At 39.7% G+C, this 16,548-nt stretch overlaps 1 long non-coding RNA gene across 2 annotated transcripts in view; it reads left to right on the plus strand.

Annotated features, from left to right (window-relative positions):
* The first annotated feature begins 263 nt into the window (after positions 1 to 263).
* Positions 264 to 16,548, plus strand: part of LOC131402262 (uncharacterized) — a 50,788-nt gene continuing 34,503 nt past the window's right edge. Inside the window, exons 1-5 of one of the 2 annotated variants that reach the window (XR_009218472.1) lie at positions 264 to 588; positions 3,193 to 3,314; positions 4,363 to 4,461; positions 7,469 to 7,668; positions 8,039 to 8,183. This is a non-coding gene — a long non-coding RNA (uncharacterized LOC131402262). Of the gene's footprint in view, positions 589 to 3,192; positions 3,315 to 4,362; positions 4,462 to 7,468; positions 7,669 to 8,038; positions 8,212 to 16,548 lie in introns of those variants that run through there. The other variant, XR_009218471.1, reaches the window with a different exon arrangement.

Here is a 16,548-nt window from a genome sequence, read left to right on the forward strand (position 1 = left end):
ACCCCACGCCTGCACTTTGCCACGGCAGGCAGCCCAGATGTAGGAAAGGCTCTGTGGAGTCAGAAGTGCCGAGACAGGCAGATGGCACCAGAGAGTTTGGGGGCCAGGGAACATTTTATGCTTCTCTTCTTGAGGTGTCTTTTAACCAAATTTTAGGAACTTGTAGTTTTCTAGTTCAATCTCTGGGATTGCATCAACTCTAAGTGGGGAAAACCATGTAAAAGACAAAACGTGCACGTGGAGACGACAAGGACTGAGGAAGGTCATTTGCAAATGGACTAAAGGCAGGCATGACTTTCCCTCTTGAGGCCCCTCTAGGGGCTCTGTGTTCACCCCTGACCTAGCTTTGAATCCGCCTTTGATCCTTGATCAGGACTCTGAATTCCTTTTCCTGCTTGTTTTGTATCCAGGAGGAAAGATTTGTGACGCAGCTTTTAAGGCTACTGCTGGGCCTCGTTCCATAAACATGACTGTTCCCTGTGGAGTAGGATTTTCAGCACCCCTGCCTTTCTTATGCAATTCCCTTTAGGGCAGATATTCCCTAGAAGGCCCACAGCCTCCTCCCTGGCTTGGCCTGATGGATCCCGGGTGAGCTCTACTTTGCCAGGATAAGGGACCATAATCTTGGTCAGTGAGTGACCTCACACTGTCCCTTGCTGTCCAAGGTGACTTCTGAGCCCATGTCATTCTGTGGTCCATGGTCTTGGACAATCTTCCAGTTTACACACTAAGTGTTGGTGTTACCAACTCGTCCAAATGGGGCAACTGGGCCCGAGACCTTAAAGTGTGTTGGCCTTGGGTGGTTGTGATTTTTTCCTCAATCGTGTGCTGTGGTTACATTACCACCACCTGCTGGGGTGGGAACACTGTTTGGAGCTTTGAAAGATGAGGCAGGACAGGGGTGTGGGGGGCTCCAGCAGGGAATGCCATGGAACTGATGATCCATGGACGTGCATGAGCACAGTCTTACCAATTAAAATACTGAAATGCTTCCCATCTGGTGGTGGTGTGGTGATCATTTCAATATACACTCAAACATTGAATCATTACATTGTACCCCTGAAACTAATATAATTTTGTATGTCAACTTTACCTCAATAAAAAAAAAACACAACAGACAAAACAATTTTAATATTATAAATGAGTTCAGTGAATCCCTGAAAGTGCCCCATTCCCATATGGAAGTTACAAGAAGCAGAGAGGATGAAGTAAATGGAAGAAAGTTGTATAAAACACTATTCAAATTAAAATCGTTTAAGTTGCTATCAGCTCCTTGTGGCAAAGTTCTATGAGCACTGATCTTCTTTCACATTTTTCCGGGAAAAGCATATTTTCAGATCCAACCCATAATAGTTTCATCATTTCCTCTAATAAGACAATTTCAACTTAATAAATAAAACCAAAGGTATCCCTTATGTATGAATAAAATTAGTGAACTCTACAGAGAAAAGAGCATATTTGCACAATCTCAATAATGGAAACAGAAGAACTGAATGATGGTAAAGTCTCATTCAAGCTTATCTTTGAAAGCCAGTAAGACCAGGCTGTCTTTTCAAGGATGTGTGTAGAGCTGTCAGCCTTGAAAGATAGAAATAGTGGCCTCCTCTGGAGCAAAGGGCAGGCTTGCTTACTACCCAGTATAATACAAATAACACACCCCCAAGGCAATGTTTAGCAGACATCCTGCCAGTTATCAAAGATTTGAGTTCCTTAGGCTCTGAGATCTTGCAACCCTCTGCATGTCACCTGCCCCACACTGTATCACACTGTAGGAAGTGAGATTCAGTGAACCGGTGCAAATGCTGATACTCTGGCCACTGCTATTGCTGTGTCATTAAGTTCTTTGTCTCTGACCCATGGGTATCGTGTCTTTTGCCATCATCTATAAGACCATGGTAGGCTGACATTAGCTAGCAGGTAAGGTAAAATATCAGACCTTTCACAGTTCCCGTCAAGCCCTTAAAGTAACTAGTAGTCTTAGGAACAGAGAGCTATCCAGAACAATATGCATGGATGGTCTTCATAGAAGACTTCATGCAACCAAAACTAATAAGTCTCTCTGATCTCTTTTATTTCTACCCCAATTAGAAGGAAAGGCACCAAGCTATTACAGAACTAGGGATTATGAAAGCCACCTGGAGACCTAGTGACCAGAAACTTCCCATGGGGAGCAAAGACAGATGGGCATATTTCCAAAATGGACCCATATGCCTCCCTATCATCCAAAAGACAGTACATTATCTTAATTTATGATGATTTGAGTCATTAAAATCTTGTGATGGGCCAAAGATAGATTTCTAAGAGGAGTGAGGCACATGGCAGTTGTAAGCAGAGTAATACATTTGGTGAAAATCATACGCTGAACTAAACTTAGTGTTCTAATCAATTATAAGCTACAACAAATTTAATTAGGTCAATTAAATGATATTTAATGGTATCCTTAATTATTACTCTGCAATAATGAACAAGAAACTCAGGTAGATAACTATAATTGGTCTTACTTTGAAACATGATAGTCAGGACTATTTGAGATAAGCTGGAGAGAAGGAAGGGTAGAAATAGATAAAAGTTAGCTGCTCTGAAGCCACTCTCAAGACCCCTGGATCTACATGTACCCCAGGAGATCGAGGCAGACGGCTGTGTACCTAGATCCTCCTGCACTGTGGTTCTCAGGGATGTCACAGGGCTGAAACAGCTTCCTGAATCGTGTTTACACGTCCATGTGTACAATACCTCTGACCATGGGGATGAACCACCATTCAATCATCCCTTACACCCCTCTAATTAACAATTAGATTTCAAAATCACTGTATCATTACATTATCATTTATTCCTCAAACCGGTGGGATGCGGAGCTAAAAGAAAATCAAATTTCAATGGCTTCTTTTCTTTGAAGGACTCGGATGTTCTTTCACACTTGGAATCCGGATTAGAAGATAAATCCATCAAATCAATGGAAAAAAACTTAAGAAATAGACAGAGGGATATTTCATACATATATACACAGTTTGCACTTTGGCAAAAATAGAGTTATATTTTAAAAAATTAGAAATTTTTGAAATTTTATAGATATTAAATACTTTGTTCTGCTTATACTCCCTTTGGTTTACCAAATGAAACTCATTCTTTAATGGGCATTTCTAGCATTCAGTGCTAGTAACACCAGCTTTTTTAAATTCTTATATTTTCCAGGTCAAAGAACAAGAGCAGAGGTCATCAAAAGGTCAAGTCTAATCTACCTACAGATGTGGCAGGCTTAGCTATGGATGTTCAAGCCAGACATTGCCAGGAGAACCACATCTCTTCACCCATAGGTGAGTTTTTACTAGTAATCACAGAGACTTAATGATATCAAAGGAAATTCTTTATTAAGAACTAAAGTTATAGATTCCTATCTTGGGTTCATTACTTTGAATTTTTGAAGCAAATCATATATATAGATTGGACCATGTTCAATTCTATGATCTTTAGAAGATGCAACCTACAGCTGAAGAGAAATAGATACAACATCAATATCTTATCCTCTCTGAAGGCCAACTGAGAGCCCCTGGAGTCAGAAGTTTTCAAGACAAGAAAAATTCATCCTCCTGAACAGAAAGAGTAGAGGCTATTCAAAGATACAACTTTAAATTTTTAACATGACTTGTTAGAATGTGATGGAGCGAGCATAATATGTTCTAAGTTTCATAATTTTTCTCCAGAATACTGAGATGGATGAGCTTGAAGTCCAGTTTCCCCATAAATGTCATTATTCAGTGATAAAATTAATTTCCCTATAAAATAATTCCCATAAAAATGTTAAAAATGTATCATAGTCTCTGACTAAAAGGAAAGGAAGCAAATTGAGCAATTGAATACCAGTTTAATAAATTCCATACAAGGATCTTATTGCAGCATTATGTATAATAGTGAAACTGGATGTAATCCTGTTTCTATCAAAGAAGATATAAACAGATCATGGTATACCTATTCTTTGGAATACCTCTAAAACTTCTAAAAAAGTAAGTTAGAGTGATGTGTACTGATAAGGAGAGAGGTCTATGATATATGGTTTGGGAAACAGCAAATTGCAAAACGATGTCGTTATGTAATTTGTGTTTAAAAAAAAAACTTTGTGTATATATAAATTCATAGGAAATTTCCAGAAGAATAAGCCGCAACCTCTTAACAATAGTTCATTCTGAGTAGGGGAGTGAGTTTGCAGAGAAGGAAGGTTTCACTTTACTCTACATAGATCAGTATAATTTGACTTTTATTACAGTGTGTATTTGTTTCATAATTAGAAAAATGAGTGATGTGACCGTTTGGTGCAGGGCAACAGTATTATGTTCACCAGTCTCTGTTCTCTATGTTACTGCACAGCATGGACTGTAGGAGAAAGCCCAGAGGAGCAATGAAGACAAAGAAGACATGACACCTGCAAAAAGTCAGTGGAGTATTTCTACATAAGAAACATTCCAGGTGAGTTACAGTCAGTATCTTCCACTGCTCCAGCTCTCGCAATGAACCTAGAACCTGCCCAGGGTAAGCCGGAAGACCACACCCCGCTAGTCCACTCCCTGCCCGGAGCCGGTTTGTGCAGGGTGACTGCCATCAAGCAGACAATGGACTCAGGATGCAGTGTGTGCCTTTGGGGAGGCTGGCAGAGAGGCACAAAGTGGAACACCAGCTAAGTGCACACACCTGAGAGGCGGAATTCCAGGTGGAGACTCAAAATGTACTAAGAAACTGTGTGAAGTGAAGGAAGCTACTCGACCTCTCTGATCCTCAGTGTCCCCTCCTGTAAAATGGGGATCACAGGCCTACTTCATAGAGCTGTTGGGGAAGATACATAAAAGTTCCTGTGACAGGCAGTGTCCACATTATTAACAAAGTCATATTCGACTTCCAAATAATTGATGAAAAGTATAATGTTAATGAAACCAAAGACGAGCTACCCAGCTTCAGAAGCAGCACCAGCAGCATGAGAATGAGAGGAACTCCAAGTAAGCAGGGTTCTTCACAGCTCCACTGGAGAGGACGAACACGGGGTACACCAGGTACACTGTTGTACAGTGACTCGTGTAGTGAGGGTGGGTCCCTAAAGACACTGTGAAATACAGTTACACACAGTGGCTCCTAGGAAACAATTACAAAGCAATCAACGCAGCAGTTAGGAATGGGCAATAGGCGAGCAGAGGAGGGTCAGAGCCACAAAATCTGACAGAAAACACTGAACCACGAGCTCCCAGCTCTGTCAACGGCTGCAGTAGTTGCACCAGGAGATCAAACGTCTGAGACAGCCATTGTGGGGACTGCTGGGAGCACAGTGGTCACTGCAGCCACACCCCAACAGCAGTTGCATCGGAGCACACAGACCCAGAGACTTTCCTCTCCATTAATCCTTGTTTTAAGATGATGAATATCCTCATGTTACAATGTCTCCTTCCAACACTTGTGGACGAGTGTCATCAGAACCCCCTGAAGAGGGGACAGGCCAGAGTAGGATGGAACACTGGGGGCTGGGGGAGCTGCGCTGCACTTGACCACACGGACTATCACCCGGGTCTATTGAACACGAAAGAAGAACCCGAGGATGTGGTCTAAAGAGAATTCCCCATCTTGCCACATTCAGAGACACTGCAGAGTTTCTCACCCGTTCTTTACAAAAATGTTAAAGAATTCGTGTCGTTAATCATAAAGAGGCAAATTCTTGACATAATTACAGAGTCCAGTTTCCAGGAGCAGATTTTTCAGTTGTTTTGATAATATCCCACATTCAGGAATCAGAAATGTAACCTATTGGGGTGTGTAATATAAACAAGGACTTTTTTTCATGTAGATCAACACCCAGATTTTTAGAGAGGACATAAATCGTGAAAGCTGCTAATCATTCCTCTACAGGTTTCAATAAGACTTTTAAGTTAATTTACCAATCTCAGGAAAAGAGAACTTGGCAATTCAAATTTTTTGTTTCTGCATTCAAGCGTACAGTACAGCCAACAGAATGAGCATAAAAAAATTAACAAGAAGTTCTTGCTTGCATTTCATCTTTTTCAAATAAGCAGGATATTTTATGTTCTGTTCCTTTCACTACTCTAATCAATTTTTAAAGAATACGGTACATCTGACTATCCCTAGGCGTGTTTATCCAGGAACCTTGCCAGAATCCAAAACGGAATTGTTAATGCTGATGAGTTTCAAATGCTGCACAAGTGCTGTCTACCTTGAACATCCCTTACCCAAAGCTGGACCACTGTTCTCTTCCTGAGGGATCAGAGTCTCCAGCCGTGTCCCTGAGAGACTGGTCACTCAGGCCTCAGCTGAGATTAGGTGATCAATCTAAAGGGAAAAATTGTTAAGCTATTATCATCTTAAGGATGTTGTTTCGGAGTCCTCTGCACTGGAATGTGTTGGTGAAAATGACCTAATAGATAATTGCCTGAGAATGAGGTTGTTCCCCTCTGCTCTTAATGGATCCTGGGGAAACCAGTGATTAACCTCACAGATGTCTCAACTTCCACATCTGTGAAAAAGGCAAGAAACAGCCAATGTTACCAAGCTGAAAAGCTCTTAAGTTGTGCTTGCAAGAGGGACCACAAGGGCAAATGTCTCCCAAAAGCTGATGAAATGATGGCACTTTGGCTGGAGAAGACAGAGGGCAGCAGGCAAAGTGGAAAGTTTCTGGGATGTCAAACCAGTTCCTATAAGCAGTTTAGAGAAGCACTTGAACCTGGACTAGGTAGGAGGCTATGAAAAGACCCACAGGCACACAGGTGGGAGGAGGATTCAAGCAATAGGGGGAGGCCGTGGGGAAGAGGTGCGAGTCAGGTTTCAATTTTGGACAAAACCAGTTGCATGCTGCAGGCCAGCAGTTGCCATGCAGCTGCCATGCCTTCCTAACTCTCTGGTCCCCCTCGTCTCGTCACATCCCTCCAAGACTCAGTCAACGTGGAGCGGGTGCAGGACCAGAGTCCACAGCCAACGGCGGTTTGGCCCTCGACAAAGCTCACACCGCCCTGCTCCTACCCCCAGGCCTAGGCACCGCCCCATGCCCAGAGCATCCTGAGAGTTGTAGTCCTGCAGCCCTACAGGTTGCCAGCTAGGAGCAGTTAAGAGACGAAAGCTCCTAGCATGCACAGTTTGTGGCCCCCACTCTCGCCTTGTTCCTCCGGCCCTGGGCCCCACCCCTCTGCTTCTCCACCCCACCCTCTACCCCACCTCTTCTCTATACCACGCCTACTCTCCATGCCCTGCCCACCAGAGTTTTCATAGTGTGGTTGGGCTGCATCCATTAAGGCTGGTACTCAGGTAGGGGTGGGGCTCACCAGCCTGGTTATTGCTGAGGATGCTTGCAGCCCTGGTGGAAGCACCCTGGCCAGTATTTGAAATGTAAATTCAATATCTAAAATGGAAATACCGGGTGCCAGGCATCCTGGAATTTGCCTTTTCAAGGCCACCTGTCCTATCATCCCCTCCATCCCTCCAGGCTGCCATGATCCTCCCTCTGAACCCCATGGTCAGTGTCGCTGCAGAGATCCTCCCTTTGGACCCTGCCTGCCTGAAGGGCCCATACCTTGATCAGACGTCTTAGAACGACTGCCCTTAGCCATGTCATAAAAAGGAGAAAACATCATATTTGACAACCCCAATTCCTGCATTATACAGACAGGAAACTCAGGTGCACTTGTAAGTGACCCTTAAGCCACTTCATGGGACCACACGCATGCCCCTTCTCCCATACTGCACACAGGCTTGTTCACTGGATTTCCTTATCCCAGTGTGGACCTCTTGGCCTCATTAACACAGGCAACAACACTGAAACTTCCCATTGGTCCTTCCCACAATGTTAGGCAAGTTTGTGCAGGAAGGTAATATACAATTTCTGCTCTACTATAGGGCTGGCTTCTTGAGAACTAGTTTTAATATCCCTGTTTAAATATACCCTCAGAATCACAAAATAATTAAGCAAAATAATTTGTTGTTGTGGGGGTTATGGTGGTAATTCTCTGAAGTCGTTTTTCTATTTAGCTTTTCTGATTGACTCCAAATACTACAGCACCACACGCTTCTCAGTTGCGTGGATGCACATCTCCACTTCTTTGCAGGGAGGACGCACAACAGCAGAATACCCGTGGCCTGACTTTCTGGAGCATCAGTATTACTACAAGATTTGGAAAAACCAAAGTTAGGTCATTTCCAAGGTAAAGAATTAAAAACTTAAAACTAAGATGAGGTGGGAAAATCACATGCCATTAATAATTGTCAGTAATCTGTGCCTGAAATGTCAGACTTTCTCTGAGAAAGAACTTGGAGACCATATTTCCCATTGTTTTAAATAGGAAAAATTAGAAATCATAGTAAATCTATCGAAAAACTCTAGCAATTTCCTCACTCACATTATGGCACCTAGACATAAGTTCCGAACATCAGGTGTTCCTCATTTTTTTCCTCATTCAACCCAGTCCCACAGGTCTTGAGTGCATGCTGTGAACACGGCATTGTGCTAGGTGTCAAGGCCTTGGTAAGCATTGTGGTGGGGGTGGACCTTGCTGGAAAAAGCATCATAAAACCTCAAAGCCATGCCACTTACCAAATTGAGGCAAAAATGGAAAGACCTAGGGGCCAACGCAAGGATGAGGGCATTAATAGACACTTGGAAGTATTAAAATCCATCTAATGGTGTCATAAGTGAATGTGTTCCACTTTAAAACAAAACACTGCTGTTATTCTTAGATATTGAGTTAGTATCTTTGTGCAAATATGCAGGATTTAAAATGGTTATTGATTTGTAACATGTGTACAGAAATATATGCAGAAGTCATCCACGTAAATCTCAAAGAATTATTACAAAGTGAACACACTTGTGTGACCAACAACTAGCACCAGCTTCACTCAGGTCCCAGCAATCCCTTTCTCCCTCCTTCCTCCCCAAAGGTAACTGATATCTTACCAGCAAACACTGTATATCGAGTTTGTCTTCTTATACAAGTGTTTTATCACAGAACAATTTAAACAATATACAAAATAAACAAAATAGCATGGTAGGCCTGTCACCCAGTTTCAACAACTACTAATCATCTGCCATTTTGGTTTCATCCACACTCCATCCCATTTCCACCTCACTTTATTATTCTTTTAGTACTTTGTGTGTGTGGGGGGAGTAAGACGTACAACAGTGAAAGGCACAAATCTCAACCGTACAGTTTTGGCAAATAAACATGCCCATATAGCTTTCATCTCTTTAAGAATAGAATATTTCCATCACCCCCAGAAAACTCCTTCCTGTTCCTTCCCAGGCAATTTTTTCGTTCCCCCGAGGCAACCCTTGTTCTGGTTTTTTCAGCATAGATTCATCTTGGCTGAAATCATCCCACGTGTATTGTTTTCTGTCCAGCTTGTCTCCCTCTGCACGAGGTTGATGAGTGTCTTTCAGCATGTGTGTGTCAGCGTTTGCTCTTCAGCAGGGCTGAGGGCGATCTGCTCTGTGGTTCCCCTGCAGTGCGCTCATCTTCCTCCTGGGGACATGCAGGTCATCTCCTGTGAACAGTCTTGTACAAACTTTTTTGGTATGCTGTTTAATTTCTTTATTAGCATTTAAGTTACACACCTTTGCACTTTTTAGTGGTTGGTCCAGATTACAATATGCATCTTTAACATATCACAGCCTACCTAGACTTAATAGTTCACCAATTTAATCAATGTAAATATGGAAGCCTTGCTACAGAACAGTTCCATCTACCTCTGTCTGTCCTTTGTGCTATTGCTGTCATAAATTTTACAACTACCCATGTTATAAATCCCACAATACAGTGTTATAATTTTTGCTTTAAATAGTCATAGGTCTTTTAGAGAAATTAAGATAAAAAAGTTAAGTATTTGGAAGGAAATGCTTTGAGACTCTGCAAATGTACTGTCTCTTCTTTAAGTTTCATCCACAGTTTTTGCATTCACCGGTCAGTCTTTTCCACAGTAATTATTACTGTGGTGTTCTAGTGGCGATTTTCTATTTCATGCTGTCCAGCCGCATTTATTATTTGGAATTCTGGGAGGAAGATTCCCTGCCCTCCCTCTCCCTTTCTTCCTCCTTTCTTTCTCTCTTTTTCTCATTCTTTTTTTCCCCTTTTTCCTTTCTTCCTTTCCTTCCTTTCTTATTTAATCTTTTTTATATCAGTATAGCCTCGTGGATATTTATTTTGTTCTCTGGGTAATAATCCAATGCTACCATTATTTATTTTGTTGCTCACAGTTTTCCAGCTTGAGCCATTGGGAAGTCTTTCAGATTGATTCCTTTTGACACGTCCCATCATTTTCTGTGTTTTTTTTTTAATTGACTTTCTTACTTTCTGGCACTACAAGATGATCCAGGCTCATCTTGTATTTTCCATCTCCAGCCCTAGAATTAGCCATTTCTCCAAGAAAACCTGGTTCTTTTTATTTGAGAATGATATTTAGAAAACAAGATCTGGGAGCGAGGTGTGCTTATTAATACTAGAGTGTCACTGCTTCTAGACCCTCTCAGCAGAGTTTGGAAATGTATGTATGAATATAAACTCAGGTATACACATCTATCTATCAATCTATCAATCTATCTATCAATCTATCTATTTAGTAGACATATTAAAAGTGACATGGATTCATACTGATACTTCCAACTCCAATCGAGCACCACAGAGTTTATTCTAGCATTCTCCTTTTGTTTATTTGTAATTTCTTTCACCAACAGTGAGAAACTTAACTCCAATTACCTATAATATATTTACTAATGTGTCAACTACTTTCAGAATTGCTAATCCATACCCTTATGAAAAACAAATTCACCACCTAGAGTACAGTGTTTGGGTCCAGTACTTTAGTTTTACAGTATCCCATCAAAACACTGTCTTCCAAAGTTACATAGGTCGGGACATTTCATCCCCACCCCTTCAGTGTGGTTTTGTCACATGCTTGTAATACAGTGGGATTCATTTTTCACTGCATTCTATCTGGGTTCCCCAGCATTCTGATTGATTTTTAAAATTTGCAGAGTAAAATTCACTCTTTTCGGTGTACAGTTCTATGGGTTTTGACTTCATGGTAATGTATCCATGTCCACAGTACTATACAGAGTTGTTTTTTTCACCTCCAAAATTCTCTCATGCTATCCCTTTGTATTCAACCCCTTCCCCTACTCCATCCCTTGGCAACCACTGATCATTTTCCATCCTTGTAATTCAACCTTTCTAGAAAGTCATATAAATGGAATCATATACTGTACAGCCTTTTGAATCGGGCTTCCTTCACTTAGAGAAATGTATCCAAGATCCATCTATGTTGTTGTGTGAATCAAGTGTTTATCCTGGGGCTGGCCCCATGGCTTAGTGGTTGAGTGCGTGCGCTTTGCTACTGGCAGGCCAGGTTCAGATTCAGGGCACACACCAATGCACTGTTTCTCCTGCCATGCTGAGGCCACGTCCCACATACAACAACTAGATGGGTGTGCAACTATGACATACAACTATCTACTGGGGTTTTGGGGGGAAAAGGAGGACGATTGGCAATGGATGTTAGCTCAGAGCCGGTCTTCCTCAGCAAAAAGAGGAGGATTGGCATGGATGTTAGCTCAGGGCTTATTTTCCTCACAAAAAAAAAAAAAAGAGTTTATCCTTTTTATTGCCAAGTAGTATTCTAATGTCCCAGTGTCCACAGTTTCTTTCCCCATTCACCTGATGAAGGACATTTAGTTTATTTCCAGCTTGTGGCAATTATGAATAAAATGGCTATCAATATTCACACAAAGATTTTTGTTTAAACATTAGTTTTCAATTTGCTTCAGTAAATACCTAGGAGTGGGATATCTGAGTCATATAATAAGTGTATGTTTAACTTTATAAGAACCTGCTCATCTGTTTTCTGAATGCAACTATCATGTTGCATTCCCAGTTCTAATTGCTCCTACTCCTCACCAGCATGTGGTATTTGCAATTTTATTTTTTATTTCAGCCAGCAAATAGTTGTGTGGTATCTTATTGTGGCTTCTGTTTCCATTTTGAAAGTGAGTTCTGCTAAACATAGAATCCTGTGTTGACTTTTGGGTTTTCTTTCTGCACTTGAAAGATGTAATTTCGTTGTTGAGTTGTTTCTTTTGTTTTTGATAATATATCATCCATCATTCACATTATTTCTCCCTGTATGTAATGTCTTCCCCTGTATATCTATATTTCCCTGACTGCTTTCAAGATTTTCTTTTTATCTTTGGAATTTAGTAGCTTGACTATCATGTACCTAAGTAGGGTTTTATTTTATATTTTATTTTGTGGGTTTGCTGACTTTCTTGGATCTAAAATTTTAGATTTTCCACCAAATTTTTGAAATTTTATGCTATTACTTATTGATTTGCATTTCTGCCTCATTTAATTTTTCTGTCTCTCTCCTCTCTGCTTGGGACTCAATCATCTCACAGGTCATAAGGCTCTCTTCACTTTTCTTCAAGATTTTTACATTCTTTTCTTCAGACTGGATAATTTCTATTGCTCTATCTTCATGTTTCTTCTACTGTTTCTAATCTACTGGTAAACTCAAAAGTATTTTTTTTATTTCATCTTCTTATTTGGTTCTTTTTTGTAATTTCCACTTCTCTGCTGAGTTTCCACGTCTGTTCATTCATTATGGGAATATTTTTCTTTACCACCATGATCATCTTTAGAATACCTGCTTTCTTATCCTTGTCTGCTAATTGCAACACCTTGGGGATAGTTTCTACTGCCTGCTTTTGGTCATATATGGATTATATTTTCCTATCTCTTCAAATCTCATGAGTCTTTTAAATTATGTACTGGAAATCATGAAAGATAGTTATAGAGACTCTGGATTCTATTGTATTCCTTTGAAGAGTGTTGTTATTTTTCTAGCAGGGAGTTAACTTGGCTGGACTAAAACTCCAATCCTATCTCATTTACAGTGGACATAGCTGAAATCCTCATTCAGTTCTTTCATCTTCCAACTGCTGTTTTTACACTAGGCCCTCTGTGGCCTACACTGCATGTGTGTTGTTCAAAGATCTGCCAATTTGGTGTGTGTGTGTGGGGGAGACTTACATGCATATTTTGAGATTTTCCTCTTTGTGGCTCCCTCCATTCCAGAATTTCTCCCCGAACTTTCCAGCTACTCTGTCAGCCCCAAAATATATCCTCTAACATTACAAGTAAGACTGTAGTTTTTCCACAGTTTGGGCCAAGTACAGATTTCGGAATGCTTTGAGGCAAAAGACTCAAGCTTGCAAATAGCTCCTGGTGCAATTCCCATCATTTAAGGGAAGACTCCCTCTCAGTTCTGCTTGTTTTTGGAAGTGATTTATACCTACACACATATACACATTTATTGTATCTGTATTAGATATAGATACATGAGTCTGTATAAGTATATATAATGATTTACGCAAATTTTATCATTGTTATCTGTGAGAGTGTTAGTTCAACAAGCTACTCCACCATTACTGGAAGCCAGACCTCTGTTTTGTTCCTTTCTTGGATTTTATATAAATGGAATTATAAAATATATAGCCTTTTGAATATAATTTCTTTTATACAGCATTATGGTTGTGATATTCATCCATGCTATTGCATGTAGCTAGTGTTTGTTCATTTGTTGAAAATAATTAATTTTTAATGGTCATAAAATATGCATAACATAAAATTGTAACCATTTTTAAGTGTACAGTTCAGCGACATTCAATACATTCACATAATTGTGTAGCCATAACCTCCAACCATCCACAGAACTATTTTCACCTTGCATTGAAACTTTGTGCCCATTAAGCAACAACTCCTTGTTATCCCTCCCTCTTGCCCACCATTCTCTTTTCCATCCCTATAAATTTGACTACTTTAAGTACCTTATATGTGTGGAATCATATAGTATTTTTCCTTTTGTGACTGGCTTTATTTCACTTAGCATAAAGTCCACAAGGTTCATCCATGTCATAACATGTGTCAGAATTCCTTCCTTTTTAAGGGTGAATAGTATTCCACGATGTGTATACACCACATTTTTTTTTGTGAATTCATCCGTTGATGGACACCTGGCTTGCTTCCAGCTTCTGCTTATTTTGAATAATGCTGTGAAGAACACAGGAGTATATATACATCTTTATACTTCTGCGTTCAGTTCTTTTCGGTGTATTCCCATAAATGGTGTTCTCAGATTCATTTTCTCACATGTAGGAGGGTTCTGCACACCTCCAACAAGCAATTCTTGGAATATCATCTGGTCGCTAGATAATTCAACTCAATTTGATGCTGTCAACCCAGAGATACATCAGATTCCACAGGTTGAGGGCTCAGTCCCATAAGTCTGCACACCCACCTAACCTCACCTCAACTTCAGATGCCAGTTACAAGCCCAAGTTTTACCTGTACTTCTGACTGACTGGCTATAAACCAGAGGTTCCCACAACCTCCTCCTTGGGTTTGATTAATTTGCTAGAGTGGCTCACAAAACTCAGAAAAACATTTACTAGATCACCAGTTTATTATAAAACGATATAATTGTGAGAAGGGGCACAGATCTTTCATGTCATATCCAGATGCACCACTCTCCAAGCACTCATTGTCATTGCCAACCTGGAAGCTCTCTGAACCGCCTTCTACTGGGATTTTTATGGAGGCTCCCTCACATAGGCATGATCAATTATTAACTCAGTTTCCAGCCACTCTCCTCTCTCTGGAGGATAAGGGGTAGTGCTAAAAATTCCAAGCTTCTAATCAGGGTTTGGTCTTTCTGGTGACCAACCCCCATCCAGGAGCCATTTAGGAACTCACCCAGAGTTGCCTCAATAGAACAAAAGATTCTCCTAGTATTCTTATCACTGGGTAAATTACAAGGGTTTTAGGAACTCTGTGCCAAGAACTGGAGGCAGAGGCCAATAAATATATTTTTTATTATTTCAGAACCCATAATTGGAATTTCTAGATCATATAGTATTTCTATTTTTAATTTTTGAATGAACTGCCATACTGTTTTCCACAGTTTTATATTCTCACCATCAGAGCACAAGGGTTCCAATTTCTCAACATCCTTGCCAACACTTGTTATTTTCTGATTTTGTGATGGTAATTATCTTAATGGGTGTGAAGAGGTATCTCATTGTGGTTTTATTTTGCATTTTCCTGATACTTAGTGATGTTGAGCATCTTTTCATGTGTTTCCTGGTCATTTTATATCTTCTTGGAGAAATGTCTATTCAATTTCAATTTGCATTTTTAAATTGGGTTGCTTTTTTATTTTTGAGTTGTAGGAGTTATTTATTCTAGATATTAATTCCTTATGAGATATGTGATTCGCAAATATTTTCAACCATTCCATGGTTTCCCTTTTTACTCTGTTGATAGTATCTTCTGATACAGAAAACTTTTGCATTTTGATGAAGTTCAATTTGTTATTTTTTTTGTTACTTATGTCTTTGGTGTCATATTAAAGGAATCATTGTCGGCAATGACATTTGGACCCAAATTTTGGAACCGAAAACACAGGTTTTACCCTGTGTTTTCTTCTAAGGATTTTATAACTTCAAGTCTAACATTTATATCTTTGATCCATTTTGAGTTAATTTTTGTATATGGTGTAAGATAAGGGTCCAACTCATTCTTTTGTATGTGGGTGTCCAATTATCCAGCACCATTTGGTACAAACTTATCCTTTCTCCAATGAATGGTCTTTGCACCCTTGTCAAAAATCATTTGACCATATATGCAAAGGTTTATTTCAGGGCTCTCTATACTATTTCCTTAGTATATTGTGTGTAGTTATGCCAGTACCACACTGTTTTGATTACTTTGTAGTAAGTTTTGAAATCAGAAAGGGTGAGTTCTCTAACTTTGTTCTTCTTTTTCTAGATTGTTTTAGAGATTTAGGGTCCCTTGAGAGTCCATATGAATTTTAGGATAGATTTTTCTATTTTTGCAAAAAATCATTGGAATTTTTACCTCCTTGAGTAAGTCGATTCTTAAGTATTTTATTCTTTTTGATGTTATTGTAAATAAAAATGTAAAGTTTGTAAATTTCCTTTTCAGATTATTTATTATTAATGTATAGAAGAACAAGTAATTTTTGCATGTGGATTTTGTGTCTCATTACTCTGCAGAATTTATTAGTTTTTACAATGTTTTTGTGGAATTTTTAGGGATTTCAACATATAAGATATTATGTGTAAACAAATATAATATTTCTTCTTCCTTTCCAATTTGGATGCTCTTTCTTTTTATTGCCTAATTGCTTTCGCTAGAACGTCTAATACCATGTTGAAAAGTGGTGGTGAAAGTGGGCCTTCTTGCCTTTTTCCTGATGTTAGAGGAAAAGCTTTCAGTCTTTCACCATTGAATATGATGTTCTCTGTGGATTTCTATATATGGCTTTTATTTTGTTGAAGTAGCTTCCTTTTACTCTGAGGGTTTTCTAGTGTTTTTAACATGAAAGCATGTTTAATTTCGTCAAACGATTTTTCTGCATCCATCGAGACGATCATGTGTTTTTTTCCTTCATTCTGTTAATGTGGTTTATTACGTGGATTCATTTTCATATATTGAAACATCC

Source organism: Diceros bicornis, assembly GCF_020826845.1.
Source record: "Diceros bicornis minor isolate mBicDic1 chromosome 35 unlocalized genomic scaffold, mDicBic1.mat.cur SUPER_35_unloc_2, whole genome shotgun sequence".
NCBI lineage: Eukaryota > Metazoa > Chordata > Mammalia > Perissodactyla > Rhinocerotidae > Diceros > Diceros bicornis.